Source organism: Podarcis liolepis (genome assembly GCF_965112155.1).
Source record: "Podarcis liolepis genome assembly, chromosome: 1".
NCBI lineage: Eukaryota > Metazoa > Chordata > Lepidosauria > Squamata > Lacertidae > Podarcis > Podarcis liolepis.
Window position 1 is genome coordinate 62,776,147 of NC_139554.1, and position 23,251 is coordinate 62,799,397.

Genomic DNA, 23,251 nt, shown 5'->3' on the forward strand with positions numbered 1-23,251 from the left:
GTCTGTAACCCAAAGTGTTTGTAACCCGAGGTACCACTGTACCAGTGTTTATAAAGATAAGACAGCAGCAGGAATGTATCAGCAGGCTTGGGGGAGCCCGAAAACACCAAACAGAACCACCTAATAAGAACTGAGCATGCTCAGTGGGCATGGAATATTGGGGAGGTGGGGGAAAACTGAGGGGTAACCGAATGGAGTATCCTGAAAAAGGGCATGGCATAGCTGACACAATGAAAAGGTGCTTTCAAACCTCAGCACTCAGCACACCCGTAACAGAAAACAAGCTGGTTCCCACTATCATATGGGAACTGGCTAGAGTCAGTGTGGTGTGGAAAGACAAGTGTGGTTCAAATGCTGGAGTAGGACCTGTGAGACCAGGGTTCAAATCCTCACTTAGCCAATAAGCTCATTGGATGACCTTGGGCCAGTCACCATCTCTTACAGATCACAGGTGGATTTGAGAGGGGAAAATACGAAGAGAACCATGTACCCGAGCTCCTCCGAGGAAAGGTAGATATAAATGTAGTATATAAATACATGGAGAAGATACTTGGAGCCCAAATATTTCACTCATCCTTGGGTAACTTGTTTGTCTGTATCTTCCTGCCAAGTGGCAAACATCATCAGATGCAGAAGTGGGGTAAAAATGTGTGGTTAAATGCATCCTTTATTTCTTAAATGGGTACCCAAGATGGTTGCCTATATGGACTCTCTGTCCCTTCACAGAACTACAACACCCTTTGTATTCTTTGGGCAGTAGTCACAACAAGTGTGCACATAAACTCTATGCATTCTATTAAAGCTACTCTTGTACTACTAGCAGTAGTAAAAAAGTAAAAAATTCAAATGTGACCACCCAGCATTCAAGCATACTGTCTGCTTGAGAGAGAGAAAAGCACAACTATCAATGAATGCATTCAGACCTGATAAAATAAAACCCCTCCGGCAAATGAGGCTTCTGGGACAGCTGACAAGAATAGCAGGAACATGCCTCAGCTCTACCACAGTCATACGTTCCTGCAAAACCTATAAAAAAAGTCCTCAAGGTAATAGTTTTAAGCAGATTTCAATTTCAGCCCATGAACAAATGCAGGCAAGTGCTTACATGATAGGTATGCTGAGCAATTTGTTTGTTTCCTCTTACAGCTTGCTGAAAGCACAACTCTGCAGAGTATTTTTCTTTATACAGAACCATTACCTGCTCTATCAGAGGTCTGGTTAGAGCAGCTGAAGTGGAGAAGACAAAGGAAAAATGATGATGACCCAGAGCATTTCAAAAATATTTACTTTTGGGTGTGAAATGTTTCTCAAAAACCATGCACTTGCTTTGCTTCAATCTTAAAAAAGAGAACATGCTAAGTTTGGCTAGAATCAAATCCACTTAAAGTTATTTCTATTTTATTTTTTAAAATTCTTATCTACTCTCATCTGCTCACTTCTTAACCTATACCTCTATTGCACTTTCTCCTTTTGCATTACTATGGTGGATGTGTATATTGTACAAGAGTTATTCCCATGTTTTTATAGGGTGGTACAAAACAAAATTATTGTTGTGAAGAATGGAGTTTGAATTGGCCATGGCAGTGTCATCTTTACTACCAGAATTCAGTTTTCTTACTTTAGGACGGTTTTGTTTTAACAAGTTGTCACAGAAGCAGTGGTATTTATTATAAAATCCAAAGGAATAAACAAGTTTCCCCCCAAAAAATCTCTAGTTACATACACGGAATCAAATTATCTAGCTGCCTGGTTCAAACAAACACATACCATCTGCCATATTACTGCCAGTTTCATACTTTAGATATAAAGGTATTAAAGTTGCCTGATAGAATTTGACATATCAGCAAACAGAATAAGTTGTCTGGTGCTCATCAGCCAGAAGAGACATTTATTTTGGCTTTTGTAACACTATGTTTAGAGTGCATCTAGAGTTCCAAAGGAGTTTATTCAGAAAAGAATGGAAGATACTTTGCCAAATATTGCAAATAACTTCTGAACAGCAAACAAGAAAGTATCTGAAGTGGCAGGTTTGGCCCTGATTTTCAACAAATAAATGAGCAGCTGGAGAGCTCACTGGGTTTACAAATTGGATTGTTTGGGCTAACTTTGATTGGGACTGGCTGGACACCAAGATTCTAGCGTGGGTGCAGAACGAGAAAGGCAACCGAAAGAAACGACAGAGAAAGGAGAGAGGAGGAAGACACATTACCTTACTTGCCTTACCTATCCTTATAACGTTTGGGAATTTTATGTCACAGCCATAAAGCCAGAGTCATATTTTACTTTTGAAAATTTGGTACAAAAAGCACCAGAGCCTCAAAGGCAAAACACATGCAGGGCATCATCAGTTGTGAGGGATGCACAATTTTTAATGTAGGGATGCCTAACCTCATATAAAGCAGTGCCAAAATCCGCCCTGATCACCACAGTCCGCCTTGCACACATGACTTTTATACTTCTATTATAGGAGCCGCAATCCTCTGTAATGTTATATAAACTGATCCTTCCTCATGTCAGAATGACCAATTAATAAGCTTATAGCAACTTCATCGTTTACTTAATGGTCTCAGGCAACAACCAGTTTCAATCAATTTTTTTAAAAGGTAACCAGTTCCTTGACAAACTGTACTCTTAGCATATTTACGACACACTTAACCCATTAAGTAAAGGCCCATGAGGGATAGCTCAGTTGGTAGAGCATGAGACTCTAAATCTCAGGGTTGTGGGTTTGAGCCCCACTGTGGGCAAAGGATTCCTGCATTGCAGGGGGTTGCACTGGACGATCCTTGTTGTCTCATTCACCTCTACAATTCTATGGTTCTAAGTGCAACTAAAGCCACAACTCAGCTCTTCCCTCCAAGTGCCATGAACACGCAATTTCACTCACCAGGCTTCATTGCTTCCTCAAGTAGATGGTTCCATAAACCCTTTGTAGTCTATGTCTAACTCACACAGGAGACTGGAATGCAGTCCCAGTTTGAGTGGAACAGAAACAGCTTGCTCACAGAAACAGTACAAAACTGCTTAGCAGAATAATTGTAAAAAGGCACTCTATAATTCCACAGAGCAGCAGAAAAAAGTCAAAATTTTAGTGTAATTGAGGGGAACCAACATTTGAAAGTGACATGGTGGAGCTAGTCCATTGGTAAATGGTTGGTGGGCCATACTCGCCATTGAGCAAGTAGTTTGAAATACCATTTTATCACATGGTTCAAGAAAAGCTACTTTGAAAGCATTGGTTTGTGAGATTTAAGGTTCAAATTAATAGGCGACAGTTCACACAACATTGAGTCATGGTAGCAGTTTTAATAGGAATACCTCAGAGGCACGAGAGAAGCTAATACTATTCACTGACCTGATTCTAGGTACCTTGCCTAATGAAATATTCTTCACTCACTCATCTTATAAATCTATTCCCTTAAACACAGACCATAAAAAATCCTAACAATTTTAAATAAATTTCTTGATTGAACAAAATACATTGTTGGCAATAAAAAAGGTAATCAGGAGAGTCTTATCTTTTAAATTACTTGTTTCTTTTATTAAACCAAGTACAATTAACTATATAATCAACCACCTAGAGCAAATGTTAGAACACAGCCTCAAAATTAATTCAGGCTTCCATTAAAGGGTTCCCCAGGGCAACAGTAGAGAGAACAAGAAGCTCTTTTATCAGCATCTGAAAATGGCAGCTGCCTTACTGTGGGAATAAACTAGAATTGATGTGCATATACAGAGGTTCAAGGCAAGCAACATCATGTGCCTAACATGCTGTTATTCATGTGATGGTCCAACATCAATGAGCCTGAATTGAAACAAAGGCACATCCTGGATCGACCAATGAACAAAATGTCTTCTGGGTTTCTGGGGGTTTTCCTGTTGTTATTCTGTCTCTCACAGCTACCATAAACCTACCATTAAAATTATGGACTGGTCATTTCTTCGTCAGAGGGCAAACAGGCAAATTTAGCAGGGATTCAAATACCGCCCCCCCCCCCCACTTTAGCTTACATCAGCCCTGAGGACCCTCTAGTATGGTTCTGAGGATATTCTGCCTTCTCTGTGCTATTTCAAGAAAGAAAGTGAAGCAGGCAGCAGCACCTCCATTTTGTAAGTGGGAGGTGGAGATATGTGTGAATCCTATCTTTGGTCTTGACAGCTAAAGCTGGAACTAACAGTATAGCTGACACTGGTTGGCCTGCCTTACTGCTGAAAGTGCCAGCTGTTACCTTCTGGCTTATACTGAACATGGGAGGGGAAAACTTATCCACAAGTGGGTTGGTGAATCTAACGACAACTGACACTTTGGAAGCAAAATGTCAGAGACACGTTTTCTTTCTAGGGTTCACAAACCAAATACTGGTAGCAACTGCCATCAAATGCAACAAGCACACCATCAACTGTATCAGGTACAACTTGTTCACACCCTTTTGAGAAGTGCTGTTGCCTGACTTTCTCTAGCTTCCCATCCTACATATTCTCCAACTATAAAGCAGTAGCTGGAGCAAGAGGGTTTATGGGTTGCATTCAAGTGGGAAATAATTTAAATTATCTTGGGATGGTATGAGGTGCAGCAGTGCTGATGCACCCACATCTCATACAACCAAACTCGACACAACAGAAGAACAACCGCAGGAACAGCTATCTTGATCCGACAAATTAAGAGTGCACTTTGGTGGACACTCCCTGAAACTATATGGTTTGGCAAATTATTTGCCTTGCTCCTGATTCTAGGAATGCTGGAAGACTACTTTCTTTTAAGTAACAAGAACTCAGGATATTTCTCACATCTTTCATCCAATAATTTTTGTGGGGGGTTTATCACTGTGTTGTTTAAGAATGCACAAAGGAAGGGGTGGGTAAACTTCAAGTTTAAGGGATCTACTTGTCTTTTCCCTAGAAAACCAAGGGTCCACCAGCTGTATCCAAGTGGCATAGGAAGGGGCTGGGTGGGTGTGTACTAAGAATTAAGGAACAGGACACCTCTTGTGTGTATCTCAGCCCGGGAATTTGTTCTCAGTTCCAGATGTGAGCTCACAGTCCTTTCACACAAAAAAACCATTCTTCACTTCCTCTCAAGCTTGCTTAGTTTCAGCAGCCTTATGGAGACGGGGGGGGGGGGTGATTTGCTATCATTAAAGTAGGAGTCAGAAATCCTCAGTGATCTACTGCAAATCAGCCAGAGATCTACCACTATATCCTGACCTCTCTTTTGACTGCACTGAACATCCCACCAAGGAGACTGAAATTAAAGCCAGTCAACCACCCTGGGCAATCACAGATAAGCCTGGTATCAAGGGGTCTTCATTTTTACTTAAAAAACCAGCGTATTTGAGATTAGCAGCTGTATTTAATCTGGTACTTTATGCCTTACTGGTATTATGTCTCTGCATTATTTTAACACCACCTGTCTCTAAACGTTAACTTTAAAACAAAACCAGAAACCTAAAACAGCTACTATTTTGCAATGGGATAGGAACAGTTGAAAAAGCACAAACATTTATCTGTCTCCTTTATTATGACTGTTCAAAGGGGTTCTATGTTTTCAGCTGTCGTCTTGCAAATGGGAGGTTTAAGTTTCATACTGGAATTCTTTTTCCTAAAATGCAGAAGAGAGCATACAAGATGCCACCAGTTCACATTGTAAACCCGGAAAATCTCCATGAAGGACAACATTTCATAAAGATGTGCAATTAATTATATAACATTGAAAGGAGAAGCTCTGCACAAGCTGAAGTGTTTGCTCACTCTCTCCAGATTGTGTTAAATACGATCTGGCTCTTACTTGCACCCTTTTTTGTTGTTGTTGTTGTTGTTTTTTTGTTTCAACGTTTCATAATAAAATCTAACCACCACATAAGATCAGTAGTAAAGCTTGAACAAAGGTCAGTAAGTCCAGGACAACATCACCATAATTTGTAGAGCTTTAAAGATGTTTAAAATCACATGAAGTTCAACATATGTTAAAACATACGTTAAAACTCTATGTGAAATATGTAAAAAATTAAGTCTATGTGTAAGCCTATGTAGGAAACAAATTCTAAACAAGACAGCAAAACCAGTGTTATTTTCCACAGAATTAATTGAGGGGCAGATCATCTCAACACTTTAGTTCATGTATAACATTCTCTGCTTTCAAGATATGATGTTAGTTTATCAAGGTCGCTGGTATAGCCTATTAATGGATCCCAGGTAAGTAAGGGGCCTGGTTTAAAAAGCAACCCCCCAATCAATAGCATTAGTCCTTTTTAATGAGAAGTTTAAAAACATGGCAAATAATTTCATGGGCTGAAAAGACCAAGGAATGAATGAGGAGTGGAGGCATACTTTCTCTAAACAATAAGTGATAATTTACTTAGATAAGATCAAAAAGCAATGCTAACAAATAAGATCATTACAACTGAAAAATAAATGGTCCTGTCCTACATTCACAAGTAATATGGGATTTGTTATATTGCTCATAAGTGAGCAAGCTTAGCAACACTGAGTTGCAGTTCATTATTTAAAAATATCTAGATCTAGCTTAGAATGTTCAGCAATTACATTTAATTACATGGTGCCAGTATACAACACATGAGCTATGCATGAACACCTGTGGGCTTTTAATCTTTCATAAGAATCATTCTACATGGTACAACACAAGCACCTGTCATTACTTAAGAGTGCTTAAGCAACTGAGCAGTAATAATTACCCACAGTAGGTAGGGAACAGAAACTGAATGTCCACAGAAGGGCATTAGCTGTTCTTCAGGATAATTTCAAAGGTGGGAGTGGGGGGTATGTTGCATGTGTTGGGAGAGAATGGATGATGGCATATTTTCCTTCTATCTCTTCTTTAAGCACTGGTGCTTAGTTTTAAAGGATAACTGGAACATTACTGCCAACTTGTCCACCTGGTTTGGTAGCTTGGTGATGGGTGTCCTCCATTGCTGGAAACAGATATGGCATCTCAGTTCAGCATTTGGCATTGGATTGGCCCATGAACCTACCTAGGTAAGGTAAGGTTACAGTAGGCAAGAATGGCAAATGTTGGCCCTCTAAATTTTTTGATGAATTCCAAATCCCATCAGCCCAGCTAATGGTGAAGGATGACAGGAGTTGTGGTTCAATGAGATCTGGAAGGCCACAGGTTCTCCACCCCTGAGGTGAGGGAAAGAAGACACAGCCATAGACATACAACAATAATATGATCAGAAAAGTACATGAAAATATTTATTGCAGCCGGCCTAAGCTTAAATTCCTCGTTACAACTCTGTGACGCTCTCCAACAGAACATGTGCATGTTGAGATACTCTTCAAACAGAACTCTGCTTCCCTCCCACTCACAATTATAGCCATCAGGAGACTATGCAAATGCCACAGAGGAAAAAGGGAGCATAGGCAGGAGATGGACAATATTTGTGATTAGGACAAATAATGGCTGGCCAATCAAAATTTGTTGAATCCTGACTAGCATTTAAAATTTTGTCTAACCTCCTCTATTTGAGAAAATCAGCATTTAAAGCCCCCCAAAATGTTCCAGTCCTGCCAAAAATGCTAATCAAAAAGAACAGAATTTCTCTATCAATTTGCTTGTTCTTTCACCCACACCTACAGTTTCTAAAACTCAGTATGAGAATTAGAAACACCTGGCTGATCTCGCTTGTAGACTGGCTAGGGATTCCACAGCCCTGAAATGATCCTAGTAAAACAGTTGAAGCAGTGGCCAAGACTGACTTCATTTTATAGACTGAGCACATGCCAAGGATGCTTAATGGAGTTTACCATCCAGAACATGAAGCTGCAGTGGGAAAACTGCTGGAAATGCAAGACTACACAGGGAAATATGAATTACTCCCACTGCATATGGAGGGAGGGACAAAGATTCCACACTCTGGCTGGAGAACAAGCTGACTCCTGGAATGGGAAATACTGGTGGGGCCACAGTGTGGAACCTTTTTACACATTGTGGAAGGGAAGGATGCATTCCCTTCTTGGAAATCTTCCAGGGGCCACATACTAGTGAAGGGAAGGGCCAGAGGTAGAAGTGGATGGAAAAAGAAACAACAATGTTACCTTTATACAGTAGGCTATAGCTAGTACATATGCTCACCACACCCCTTCTCGATCGCCCATCCATGCAAGTAAGAGGCATTAACAAAGTTCAAGGACACCTTACAGTCAGGCAATAGCACTGAAGGTTACAAAACAAGGCTGGTAAGGAGTGTGGCATGGAGAGACTTACAAGGACCAGGGCCACATTCAGTCCCTGGGCCTGAGGTTCCCCATCGTGTGTGTGTGTGTGTGTGTGTGTGTGTGAGAGTGAGAGAGAGAGAGAGAGAGAGCAAGCAATCCAATATTCATAATTTAGATGGTTCAAATAAAAAGGCTACATGATTAAGTGTGCCCCAGTTTCTGCTCAAGTGCCCAGATGCATTGATAACAACATCTTCAGTAAAATAATGGAACTTTGATAGCCTTCAGTGGAGCTAGCATGAGATAGCCAATTTTTTTACATACTACCATGAACCAATGTCTTCCTGCTAAAACGTGCCATAAGCAGGAGACTGGAACTGTAAAAAGCACAGAAGTGTCTGTGTAAGTGTGGAAAAAGAAGCCCAAAGCAGCTTCTGTCAGATTTCAGAAAGAATTAAAAAACCCACATAACTTTAAACTTTTTTTAAAAAAAACTCTTCAAATTTTAGAAAGTGTCCAAATATTGTGTTCCCCACTTAATCATCTAAATTTATTTCCTGTATGTGTGATCGTTTAAAGAGAAAAAAGGTTTTGCTGATGTTCATCATGTTTCAACAAAGCACCTTTAAACCTCTGCACAGAATTTTCTAAGCAAGCTTAACCTGTTTGCTGCCTGAACACAGAAATTAATACTGCAAGTTTCATTCAGCCATTTTCAAGATCTGGGCCCTCTGCCACAGATTTATTTAATTATAACATTTACAAAATGAATTAGGCAGTTGTCTGCATTTGAATAAAATCCTCTAGTAGGGGGGGAAAAATTGGACTAACACAGTACCTTGCATATGGAAGTCAGGTCTGGACACAAGCTCCTATCTCTGTTATGATGCTAACAAAACTTTACAAAACTTAATGGAGCAAATCTATCTAAGGTGCTTTCCATTTGGGATGAAATTAGGTCAAATATGCCCGTCACACATTAATACAGTTAACAGTTCTGTACAGAATCTATCCCATGTAAAATTAATGATTTGCACACGGCATCAAATTAATCATTCTAATAACAGGAAACAGCAAACTATGGCAATTTCTTAAAGAAATGGGAGTGCCTGATCATCTCATCTGTCTCCTGAGAAATCTCTAAGTGGGACAAGAAGCTACATTTAGAACTGGATATGGAATAACTGATTGGTTCAAATTTGGGAAAGGAGTACGACAAGGTTGTATATTGTGTCCCTATCTAACTTATATGCAGACTTCATCATGCGAAAGGCTGGACTGGGTGAATCCCAAGCCGGAATTAATATTGCCGGAAGAAATATCAACAGCCTCAGGTATGCAGATGACACAACCTTGATGGCAGAAAGTGAGGAGGAATTAAAGAACCTTTTAATGAGGGTGAAAGAGGAGGGCACAAAATCTTGTCTGAAGCTCAACATGAAAAAAACTAAGATCATGGCCACTGGCCCCATCACCTCCTGGCAAATAGAAGGGGAAGAAATGGAGGCAGTGAGAGATTTTACTTTCTTGGGCTCCATGATCACTGTAGATGGTGACAGCAGTCATGAAACTAAAAGATGCCCACTTCTTGGGAAAAAAGTAATGACAAACCTAGACATCATCTTAAAAAGTAGAGACATTACCTTGCCGACAAAGGTCTGTATAGTTAAAGCTATGGTTTTTCCAGTAGTGATGTATGGAAGTGAGAGCTGGACCATAAAGAAGGCTGATCACCAAAGAATTGATGCTTTTGAATTATGGTGCTGGAGGAGACTCTTGAGAGTCCCATGGACTGCAAGAAAATCAAACCTATCCATTCTTAAGGAAATTAGCCCTGAGTGCTCACTGGAAGGACAAGTCCTGAAAGCTGAGGCTCCAATACTTTGGCCACATCATGAGAAGAGAAAACTCCCTGGAAAAGACCCTGATGTTGGGAAAGATTGAGGGCACAAGGAGAAGGGGACGACAGAGGATGAGATGGTTGGACAGTGTTCTTGAAGCTATGAACATGAGTTTGACCAAACTGCGGGAGGCAGTGGAAGACAGGAGTGCCTGGTGTGCTCTGGTCCATGGGGTCACGAAGAGTCGGACAAGACTAAACGACTAAACGACAACAATAACAGGAAGTGACACATATCACCAACTGTTGAGGTCCTATTTGTACAGCCATAAGGTCACTTACAGCGCAAACTTGATCTTTATAGTGGGTTAACTTAAGTTGATCAGTACCAACTGTGGACTAAATCAACAATTGCAGACACCATGCAAAGAAATCAGATGTTGATTAAGCATTGCCTGTACAGAAAATTTATTTGAGAAAGTTCTTCTCATCCGACAACAAATAAGACCTCTGTGGTGGTGCCTGGTCAGTGGAACTCCCTACCCTCAAAGGTATATGACTAGCACCAATGATATTAACCTCTTAACGCTGACAAAAATATACCTCTCCACCTATTAATGCAGGGGTGTGGAACATCTGAGCTGCAGGCCATTTCCCGCAAACCACAGCCACCTGCTTCACAGCTGATTCGTATGTGATCAGTTACGCAACCTGGTTCCTTGTGCACCTGATTTGTACAGAAACGCAGGGCTGAAGTGTAAACTTGATGGATCAACTGTGATACCAAGATCCCCATGGGAGGACAGAAGAAGGCTGCTTTGCCAACCCTATGCTTGGTAGTTGGAAAACACAGGGCTGGCAAAGCCCCTTGTAATTTGGTTCCCAAGTGCGTGACATCCAGCTGGTTTGTCAGACACTTTAAAAGTGCTGGGCAAGAAACTTTCACAAGCAACTGGGACAGCCCACACGTCAATCACCTGACATCAAGATGGGTTGTCTTGCTGACCTGTCAAAGTTAGCCCACAGTGATGAAAACAGATACAGATCTTGCCCATCAGGCCAAAAAGGTTTCCTACCCAATGAACACCAGCAATACTGAAGATAGTTCATTGGCTATATCACATTGTATTTAATATATAGTTTAAAATTTTAGTATGTATTTTTATTGCTTTAATCATGGGGGCGGGGGGTGAACTGTCCAGGGATTAGAATGATGGGCAAATTGGAACAGAATAAATTAATAAACATGACATACACACAAACATTTTGGTGCCACCTCAAAGACAATCTTTTCCCATACATCTTCCATCTGGATAAGGCAACTTCAATAAAGGTAACACAGGGAGTATTTGGTGCCCATTTCAACCAAGGCCTCCAAACTTCTCACTTGTAATATTTTCTTGCAAGATATACTGACAAAGTTTTCAGCCAAGCAACTTAAAAACAAAACAAAAAAAAACCCAGATGCAGACAAGTATTACATTCTGGATAGTAAGAGGTCAGCAATTATCTTTTAAAAGACACATTACTTCACTTCCAAAGCTACTGTTTTATGCCATAATTGCCTTGGCTGTGAAGCAAGTTATATAGCAAAAATGAGAGGGTGTGTTCCAGCACAAGGACGCCAACCCTGGGGTGGAATTATAAACAAGAATGAGGGACAAATCCAAAGAAGAAGAAAACCCATGACATTTATTTTTAAATACTGCAATATCACTTTAAAGGGTTTTGTTTTTTTTACACAAACAGCATTGAATAGCATTTGTTTTGCTCTCTGCAGCCTGCTTTTTTCCGATTATGTTCTGGGTTTCTTGTTTTATGCAGTTCAGGCTTTGTAATTCAAATTTTAATGTTTCATTGTTTTAATAATCATATTGTTAACGACCTTTGATTATTCTTTAGGAAAAGTGGGTTATAAATATTTTAAATAAATCTGCTTTCCAATTCACCTACCACTCACTCCAGGAAAAAAAACCCAAAAACCTTTTACGTATCACTGTGTTGGGTCCAATGGTGTCTCTCCATTGAGGAAAGGCCCTTTTATTCTTAGGATCCCACCTGACCAAGACCCTGGGAAGAACTATTCTAAGAGGCTTGGGCTCCCACAATGCAACTGAGGACTCAGAGGAACTTAGAGCATCAAGGCACCCTGACATGCCCCCTTTCATGAATCTCTCACCTTCCACCCTGTCCAGTAACCCATTACATCACATTCTGAGTCAATGTAGTGCCCTCCAGAAGTTGCTCAGATCCCTCCAGTCCTTGCTAGCACTACCAATGGTCAGGGATAACGGGAGCTGTAGTCCACCAACATTTTGAGGGAACCGCTCTCCAAAACCAATGCATTGTCAATGATAATAAATGCCTTTGTATATTCAAATATTGCACCACCAGTCCTGCAAAGTCTTCCTTTTCATAGTCTACTGAATCACATCTTTAAGACAGCATTGGGAATGTTTGCAGGGTGTGTGCTTCTTTAGAAAAACAGTTCAGGTCTGTTCATGCGAAAGGAAGTAAGTTTCTTGGTACATGTCAGCTTCCCCTCACTCACATGCCATGCCATTCTTCTTTATTATCTACCATGATGTCTTAGCTTGCATTTGGACACAGTAACCAGCTCTAATGTACCCTATTCATGTGTCAGTCAAGCCGTCAACAAGATCACAGAGCAACACTGTTATGAAAGGACTTATTAGTATTTGTGTTACTGCATGCCAGCCATTAAGCAATCGCCTATGTGCTCAACGTTCCACTGATGCAGAGTATAGCATGGCATAAGAAACAGTAGACTGTGGAGGGGGAAGAGGAGACATCAGTTGCATGACCTTAGGAATCAGTGCACAAAAGATATACTGCAAGTTTATAAGGGTTTTCAGAGCAATAACTATGGAAGTAATTTACAACAGGGCTCTGAAAGGTCTTTGAAAACATAAAAGCCTGGAATTCGGTAAACAAACTTTCCACAAATCCACAACACAGAATTAGATAAAGGTTAAGAATCCTACCTATTTCTCTCATCTGAACAATGGGATCATGTTTTTCATCCTCTACATCTCCAGTAAATGAACTGGAACTCTAACTACACAGTATATTGACCACCAAATGATGCCTTCTTTGTATAAGCAGCTTGAGGAAGAGGATGCACTTACTGTCAGAAAGCTTTTTCCGAATGTTTAGTTAAAATCTCCTTTCTTGCAACTTGAAGCCATTGGTTTGAATCCTACCCTCCAGAGCAGGCGAAAGCAAACATGCTGCCTCCTTCATGTGACAGCCCTTAAAATATTTGAAGATGCCTATCATATCTCCTCTCAGCCACCTCTTTTCCAGGCTAAACAAACCCAACTCCTTCAGGTACTTCTCATAAGGCTTAGTTTCCAGACCCTTGATCACCTTGGTTGCCCTGCTCTGTACACATTCCAGCTTGTCAACATCCTTCTTAAATTGTGGTGGCCAGAATTGGACACAGGATTCCAAGTGCGGTCTGACTAAAGCAGAATAGAGTGGTGCTATTACTTCCCTTGATCTGGACACTATACTTCTGTTGATGCAGCCTAGAATAACACTAGCTTTTTTTTGATGCTACATCACTCCGTTGATGCATGTTAAGCTTGTGGTCCACCAAGACCCCGAGATCCTTTTCACATGTACTGCTAGTAAGACAGGAGTCCCCCATCCTATATTTGTTCATCTGGTTCTTTCCACCTAAGTGCAAACATTACAGGTGTCCCTACTGAAATTCATTTTGTTAGCTTGTGCCCAGTTCTCCAATTTGTTAAGGCCATTTTGAATGCTGATTCTGTTTTCTACCCCTCAGAGTTTGGTGTCATTTGCAAATTTGATGAGAATCCCCTCAATTCCTTCATCCAAGTCATTTATAAAGACACTGAACAACATTGGGCCCAGGACAGAACCCTGCGGCATCTCACTTGTCACTTTTTTCCAGGGTGACAATGAACCATTAATGAGTACTCCATGTCTCCACGTAGCAAGTACATTATCAGCATACTCATCCATGGTCAGAAGCCTTGGATCTCATGGGGTTACATAAAGAATGGAAAAAGACCCCTCCAAATCCATCTCCTCCTGTCTCTTTCTCCTTGGGGGGGGGGGAGTGTGTGTGGCAATAATCATTCTGTGCACTGTACCTTTCACAGCCACCTTCATCTCTTCTGAGGTTGGCAACTGCTGTCTTAGCTTCTCTGGCCCAGAATCAGTGTCCAAAGTGAGAGCATGGAAGCGATTTTGCAACTCTAATGACAAAGTGTGGTTTGTGACTACTTCTATGTGTCACATTCCTCCAGGGGTTAGACTCTTGCAGTGCACAATATTACTCCACCCTGGAGGCACCCCATCTATCTTGGTGCTCAATCTCAGTCTATCAGCTAACTCTGTCCTGTTGGCTTGAGGTGTGGCTAGGTGGGCCTCAAGTTGCTGCACCTTCTCTTCCAGTAAGACAACCAGCTTGCACTTGCTACAAGTGTACTGTTGCTTGTTCTCTGGCAGAATGATAAACATGGTACAGGTGTTACAGGTCACTGCAGCAGCTCCCTCACCCTCCATGTCTCCGGTCCTATGCACACCAAGAGACAGAACTCTGGGACTCCCTCTTGAACTCCCTCGCAAACGCCCCTGCTTGCGATATCTGTTCGCGAGCTCCCAGGTTCTGCACTGAGCTAAGTTTGACTGCTGCTGGTTGCTAACTCCTCCCTCAGCCTGGTTTCCTCTCAGCTGTAACTCCTCCCCCTCAGATCCTGTGTTCCCACAGAGCAATCAGCCACACTCTCCCTCAGGTCTTCAATGAAAGAAAAGTAATCAGGAAAAGTAACTAAGCCTCTAACAGAGCACTCAGCCAGTCCCTGAGGCCTGCTATCAATCTATCAAACTTTTAAGAAGCTCAGAAAAGCAAGCAGCCTGACTCCAAAAGACACAAGCTCACTATCTTCCGTCTCCTCCAGCAATCCTTGTCCCTGTTTGCGAGGTTTGTTCACAAGTTCCCCGGAGCTGCACTGAGCTGTAGTCTTGTTGTTTTATAAGAATACTTCAAACTCTCCAATATTTCAAAAAGATCTTGTTAAAAAACAAAAACAAAAAAAAACCAATAGCACACAAATTGCCAAAATCAGGTTAATGTAATTTTTGTGTGTATTTGGACAGCCTAAACATGAAGAATCATTCATAAGAATTCCAATAAAGCAAGAAAGAAATCATTGTTACAATCCTGTACCAAGTTTAGCTCAATGGGACTTACTGGTACTTCTAAGCCAGCCTTTCTCAACCTTGGGTCCCCAGATGTTGTTGAACTACAACTCCCATCATCCCTAGCTAGCAAGGCCAGAGCTCAGGGATGATGGGAGTTGTAGTCCAACAACATCTGAGGACCCAAGGTTGAGAAACACTGTTGGGCATGTATAGAGGAATGTGTGGTGAAAGCACCAGAAGGGGAAAGTAGCAAAGGGGTTTTCTGACCCTTTTTCTCACAACTCCTGAAACAACTTCTCTTTTCTCCCAGTAGGAGATACAAAAGCCTGACAAGATGTGGCACCATTAATGGAATTGGTATTTTCATGATTTATTTTTTAAAAGTAGTTATCAGGCCCATGAGCCTCAAACCAAGTTTGCAAGCAGGGGGGAAAGTGTTAAAAGCTTGACCAAGTTCCCAGTTTGGGCCCTGCTTTCTGTGCCTTGTTGACATCCATCTGTCTCATTTAATATCACATCTCATTTGACCCTAAGGTTACTACATAGCATGTAGCTGTAATTGCAAAGGGGGGGGGGTGAAACCAAAGGAAGAAATTTGCATATGTCACAAAATTTGATTCCTAATTAAATCATCTTATTTAATCTGGATATTCACCATGCCCCACCTCAACAACTCCCACTGGATTACAATGTATTTCAGTCATAACATTCAAAATCTGCATCCCACAAACCCACGGAGACATTTTGGTTTGTGCAAAATGCCATAATCTGTTTCCTGCAATCATCCCAACTGCTGCAACTGGAGAGCACTGCAGGAAAACTGAAAGAGGCACTCCCGTCTGCGCCATAATTCATCTAAGACCATCTAAGAAACAGCCTCTGTGGCTTCAAAGTTTGTTCTATGCAAAGGGAGAAGTAATCTGAACACTATGACTGAACGCACATCAAAATCCCCAGGAACCTCTAGTATGTATGAAGATTTGGGATGCTTCAAAGGAACTTGTTGCACTTTTGAGGATTTGTGATTTCTTACTACTAGGCATTGAGCATGATGACCTAAGGGTTGGAATGTGTTTGGTATTTCACAGGGATTTCTCCCCCCGCCCCCATTTATGCTGAAGAAGTTAACAATGTGAATATTATATTAATACAGTGGTACCTCGGGTTACATACACTTCAGGTTGCATACACTTCAGGTTACAGACTCTGCTAACCCAGAAATAGTACCTCAGGTTAAGAACTTTGCTTCAGGATGAGAACAGAAATCATGCTCCGGCGGCGCAGCAGCAGCGGGAGGCCCCATTAGCTAAAGTGGTTTTCAGGTTAAGAACAGACCTCCGGAACGAATTAAGTACTTAACCCAAGGTTTGGTTGAACACAGGCTCTATATATATATATATATATATATATATATATATATATATATAAAAATATAAATGGTGCTGGGCTGTTTGTGCTGTAAGGATTTTTATGGTTCTAATATGTTTAATATGTTTTATAAATATGTTTTATAAATATATACAGTTTTACTTCTAACAAAGTTTAATTGTTCTTAATGACTGCTTTTTCTATGTTTTTAGCAGTTCTTATTTTTATAAGCCACCTTGAATCCCATCAGGGAAAAAGGCGGGTATAAATAAATATATAATAGTAATAACAATAATAGTAACAATATATTTACACAGTAGTTTTCTGGTTGTCTGCCTACATTTTATACCATGAGCAGCCCATGAACCATCAGCCTAGCTCATATAACTGACTAGCATTTTCCCCTTTTTTGAAACAGACATATGAAACACCAATATGTTTAAAGAAATCTCTGGAATAACAACTATCTTGCAACTCACTCTTGTTGGGAAAGTATATTGTTAGAATTCTTGCCAATTTCACCGTTAGATTTAAATGCGCATTGAGAACCATGAGTTTTACAGATGGGAACAAGCAGCACACTTAAATGGAAGAGGGGTTTTTATGTCCCAATTGCAACTGTATTAATAATTAAACAGTGTGTATTCATGCACATGTTTCTTTTACACTAATGCCTACTTGCCAACAGGACTAAAATATTGGCTGGGATATCGGCTCCTTAGGACAAGTGCTGAAAAACAGAACACACTGCAAGCCAAGTTTGGAGTGTCAAGCAAACAGGTGTACTAGGTTATCTGTAACATTTGTATGAAGACTTGAGCTCATTTGGAGAGAGAGAGAGAGAGAGAGAGAAAGGTGCCAAAACAAAGTGGAAAATCTCTCTTTCCATTGATTATGCATGGAAAAACCTTGAAATTAAGCCAGATCATTAGGGAAGGGAAACAACATGGGCATTATACATTCGAGGTTTGGGGCTGATGCCAATGTTCCTGAGAAAATTCAGTGGCATATGCAGCTTTTCTTCCCATGCTAAGTTTGAAACTTGGAGCCAAGTTCTTGAATATACACACACAGTCCTACAGAAGACTTGGGCCATGACCTTCTAGTGAAACAAAAAGGGGGGGGGGAGGAAAAAACAGGCCATGGGCCAATGACTATTCAGCGCTCACAGTTATGTAAGCCCGAATGAAAGCCAGCCATGCACAAGAAGGTTTACAGAAGTACAAACAAAAAAAAAAATATTTAGGAAAGAATCCTGAACAGGATAAAATACCCACCTACCCACTCAATAAGTTCTGAATATCCTCAGTGGACAGAGAACATGCATGGGGATGGCAGAAAACCATGTCATGGTGGAATGGAAAGAAGGGAACAAAAAGTGGGGGTGGAAGAAGACACACATAGCTATAAAGAGGGTAGAGAGAAACATCAAATTGCCAGGACAGGTCACTTCTTGGTTCATATCGAAGAACTATTTTCAACCATTCCCAGGGACAGAAATGAAAGATGTCCAAGGAATTAATGAATGGTAGTACAGTATCCACAATTTAAAAAAATAACACAATATGCATAAAACACTGAACAGGAGCAGCCCACAGTGCCCCTTTTAGTTGCAGGTTCCACTTGCTTAGTACTAGTAGAAAAATATATACTACTAGGCAGTTTTACATTTTAAAACTAGCATTCCTTCAAAACACCAAAGTTTGAGCCTAAGAAATGTGCAATACAGTAAGTGGGGGACTGTCGTGGTATTATATTTCTGTGCAAAGCAGTGCTTCCTAGAACATCTGAGCCTAGAAACCTGGTTTACTGATCCCTCAAAAGCCATGTTTCATAAACCAATAACAAAACTATGGTTTACAGCTGGCTAATGAGACCTGCTTCTTATGAAGCAAAAAGCCAGGATCCTGAATTCAGATGTCACAAGCAGCCAAGCTTAACTGTGGTGTCGTGGTTTGTTTATGCCAGAGGAAAATGAAGCAAGAACAATTGGGCAGCACGCATTATTATAAACTATGGTAAGCCAGCAACACACAAGAAGTGTGAGCATGTTCAGTGTATTGCATTTTATCACCCTATGACAGGAAGTCATCCATTGTCTGAATAAGTCTTAAATAAACAGTAACTATGGTATCTATTGATGAATATGTGTGTGCTTTAGGTGGGCTGTTAACAGGCATGGGCATACTATCTCCACACCCTGGAATGCTTTTTTGGAGCTCCACTAGAGCCCATATACAACCCTAAGATTTAAATCATGAAAGGACAACAGTACTGGGTTGCCAAAACATACAGAAAAATGCAAATGTATGGTTGGAACAAAGACTGAGTCCTTTACAGAGTCGTCAAGTACAAAAAGTGAAGAAAGGCAAAAGCAACTCATCTTTTGTACCCTAGAACTGGTATTGTACCAATAGAATCCTATAGGGACTTGTAACCTAGGAGCCAGCCCATACTGGAGGTGGGACAATGAAATAGCACTCAGTTATGAAGATGAACACAATTCTCTGAGTTAGCGTATTTTTCGCTCTATAAGACGCACCAGACCAGAAGACGCACCTAGTTTTTGGAGGAGGAAAACAAGAAAAAAAATATTCTGAATCTCAGAAGCCAGAACAGCAAGAGGGATCGCTGCGCAGTGAAAGCAGCAATCACTCTTGCTGTTTTGGCTTCTGGGATACCTGCGCAGCCTGCATTCGCTCCATAAGACGCACACACATTTCCCCTTACTTTTTAGGAGGGAAAAAGTGAGTCTTATAGAGCAAAAAATATGGTATGTGTTGCTAACCTAGGACCCTCTAGCTGTTGCTGAACTACAGTTCTCATTATCCCCAGCCATACGTCAGGATGGCTCAGGGCTGACTAGAGTTGGAGAGCTGTAGCTTCTCCACCCCTGTCATAAGTAAATAACCTTCTTCACAGATAGAAACTCTGAAGCCACTGAGAATGTGTTCATTCCCTAAAGAAAAACTATATATTTACATGCCTAACAGTATATTCCTTATGCATGTCTACTCAGAAGCAAGCTGACTAAATTTGATGGAGTTTACTCATCAGTAAGTATGACAAGGAATGCAACCTAAAGGCACAGCATTTTCGCGCGCACACACACACACACACACACAAAATAAAGTCACCATCTTCACTCTGTTAAGTAACTCCTCCACAGGGGGTTTTCAACAGCTACACTTCAGTTTCAAATGCCTAGTTTAGAAACACTAAGTATTTTAGATTTCCTTCAGTTTTCATCCAGTTTATTTTGGATCTCTTGTTGGCCACACCCAATATTTAGAAAGCAATATGAGCCTTAAAAGTTGAAGTAAGCCTAACATTTCGAAAGCTAATATTTAAAAAGTGCAATAAAACCAAAGCAAAATTGGACTATAAATATAGCCTTAGCTGTAACTAAGCCAACAAGAATAGCATGTTCAAAACTGTCTAATTCTACATAAAAATAGTTTCAAGTATTACTGCACATTTTATACCAAAGTATTTTTTTAAACTTACTAAACAGTTTCTAACAAGGACAAAATGTTGTTCTTGCAGCAACAATTGAAAAATAATTACATAGTTGGGTGCAAGCTTGAAAACATGCAACCACATGCCAAGAAGTAAATAGATCCCATTGAAGCACTTGATGGGCCTCCAAAGATTAGAATATAATCTCAATGTACCTCAAAACTAACAATTTTACACTGATTATTTTGAGGTACATTACTAACAAACAACAACAACATATTAATCACCTTCTGCCTAATTGTATCAAGGCCAAGTGCAATAAAATCAGCCAAAGACAGTTAAAAATACAAAAAACAACCAATACATTGCAAACCAAACCAAACCAAACCAAAACACAGAGAGATAAAGTACAGCAAGCTAAAATTAAGTATATGGCCAACATTGAATGCTGCTCTTAAACACAAACCAATAATCCAGTCATGTTTGAAGCAGCTGCAGCAATATCTCATCTTGAAAAGTTGCACTCAGAAATGCCCATTCAGTAGATGCCTAATAAACTAAGGAGATACCTGGATCCATGAGAGAAGCAGGGGTATGGAAGCTGTTATTGGATCTGCTGGATCAGGTCCAATTGCTATGCCAGTGGCAGGCTGGTGTAGCATGGAACAGAGTTTTGCCCACCTGCCGCCCCAGCTGGTTTGAGCAGCAAGGCTTGGGAGGCTGTGCCATTCAACCATACCCCGCTGCTGCCCATCTGAGGTTAGGACTGTTCTGATAGGCTTTGGTCCCTTCCACCTATTGCCCCTTGACCCCGATAAACACACTGGCGCTCCAATGCAAGATGGGGTGAGGGGACCTAGTGAGTAGTGAAACCATACTGGATGCATCTCATCAAAGTCTGAAGACAGAATGTGGAAGGAGGCAGAGCATTCAAATGAGGCCCTGTCATGTGCTATGCAAGTTTCAGGTTAGGAAGCAGGAACATGCCATGGTTGCAACCATCTATGGGAATATAAAGACCAGCTGATGCCCAGGATCTGTCTTCAGTCTTAGGCAAAAAGCACAAGTCTCTTAGTAGGTAGAAAACAAGAATAAATACAAAAACTGCCTAGTATTTCTTAAAGCTGGAGATTAATTATGGTTGATTTAAGTTGCTCCTAAACTGGAGGCATAGGATCTTATATCAATGAAGATGGAACTTTATTCTTTGAGGGATTCAAATTGTTAAGTAATGCTACCCAATTTGGCTTCAGTTGACCTTCCTTTCTTCCTAGTACACTACCTAGAATGGTGTGGTGACATTCTGTGCCCTTTGAAGCTATTGGACCATTTTCAAGGCGGTACATATACAATGCATTCCAGTAATTCAATCTGGAGGTTATCATGGCATAAATGACAATACCATGGATAACTTCCACTAGTCGGTACTGCTGGTGAAGCAACAGAGCAGAGAGAAGACACTCCAGGCTGCAGCTGCCACCAAAGATATAGCATCAATGCTGTGCGGCCAAGAGGACCCTGAGTCTACAAATCTACTATAGTGGGTAGGGAAATATATGAGATCCCAGCCAACATGGCATTTCAGCAACTAGCTGATCCACAAAGTCCCCCATTAGCATTAAACTCAACTGGGTCTAAAGGTAGCATCTTCAACAGAGACCACATGATCACTTCCCCAAACCATGACCCCCAAAATGGCATTGACATTCCTGCTGATAAAAGTCTGTTAGTCTCTTGTGACTAGCTGTTACGAGCCGGGAGGGGCAAAGATTAGGGTAAGTGGAATGTATCGTGTGACTCCTATGGTAAAACCAACTGCGTTCATCTAAGCACCTGCAGTAAGTGGAAAACAAGCAGTTTCTATTTGAACAAAAAGTGGTACCTGAAATACTGAAATGGTTTTACCCAGCTATAGCTGCATGTAAGTTGAGGGAAAGCTCCCATTTCATCCAGTGCCAAAGAAAGACAAACAGCCTGGTTTGTGGAAAAGTGCATACTTGCCTTTGGTTAAATCAGTCTGCAGCTTCCCTGTGGAAAAGACTGCCAATAATTGGCTTCTTTCACCTCTGTTAACCATGAACAAAAGTGCCATTCGGTTTCAAAATGGACAAAATGCACCAATGGGTAGTCAGCTAGCCGAGCCAATGGGGTGGAATAACAATAACCTGCAGCATTTTCTTTTTCCTTTTGTTGGAACTTTCAAAGCCCTTAATTAAGACCTACACAAAGCACCCCCCACTGGCATCTTTCAATGAGGCATTACATGCCTGTTTTCTTGTATTTAAAAGGGGGAAAGAAGCCTACATTTCTGAAACTGGCACACACTATTTTTGTGTACGTATTTGCAACTGGAATACTGTTACATTTTAGCTCTTGAAAATCATCATCAGAGTGAGTGTAGAGCTATTCCAAGTACACTGCATCTTATATTAAGTGCAGTGCTGAGAAGAAAAATCGCACACAGTCACAGGAAACGGAAAATAATCAGAATGCCTGCTCACCTCAAAGCTGAAAGCAAGAGGAACATGCACTGCAAGTTATATTTTATATATATATATATATATATATATATATATATATATATATATATATATATGAGAATGAGACACACACACAAGAGAGAGAGAGAGAGAGAGAGAGAATGAGAGAGAGAGAAGAATCTTGTTATGGTCTCCTGAGGAGAAAGCTTATTTGGCACACAAACACACACATTAGTGGTGCAGACACTAAGGAATTTTTATAACATAAAATATGACAAATTCTAGCTGAAAAGTGCAAAATGCCAGGTCTTAAAAGATTGCTAACAGTAATATGTCTGGAGTTTAGATTTTAGTACATGAATAGATAGCCTTTTACTAAGAGGAGGGTCAGGCTTCAAAATTTGTTTTAAACATATTGCTGGGATTCCAAGTGCTGCTTTAAAGGGGGACTTCTGCCATCTCAACATTTTTGTTTTCTTTGAATTCCGATGACATATCACAAACTGGCTCTTGAAACTCCGCTGTTTCAATATTGGTTTGCCATGACAATGGGGGAGTGAGTAGTTGAACACAAACCAAGTTAATGCACTTTCAGGCTCATTGAATTAGGTTCCCTGTCCTTCCAATTCCTAACCTATGTTTATACATTTTGTTGTTTCAATGGCAGGTAAACTGCATGTTCAGTGGTTACAAGGGCAACACTGAATACAGTATCACAAATAAATGCATG

General features: G+C 40.7%; 1 protein-coding gene across 1 annotated transcript in view; it reads right to left on the minus strand.

Moving 5' to 3' along the window:
- The window catches only part of LGR4 (leucine rich repeat containing G protein-coupled receptor 4), an 84,806-nt gene that overhangs the window by 45,660 nt on the left and 15,895 nt on the right, over positions 1–23,251 (minus strand). The window lies entirely within an intron of this gene.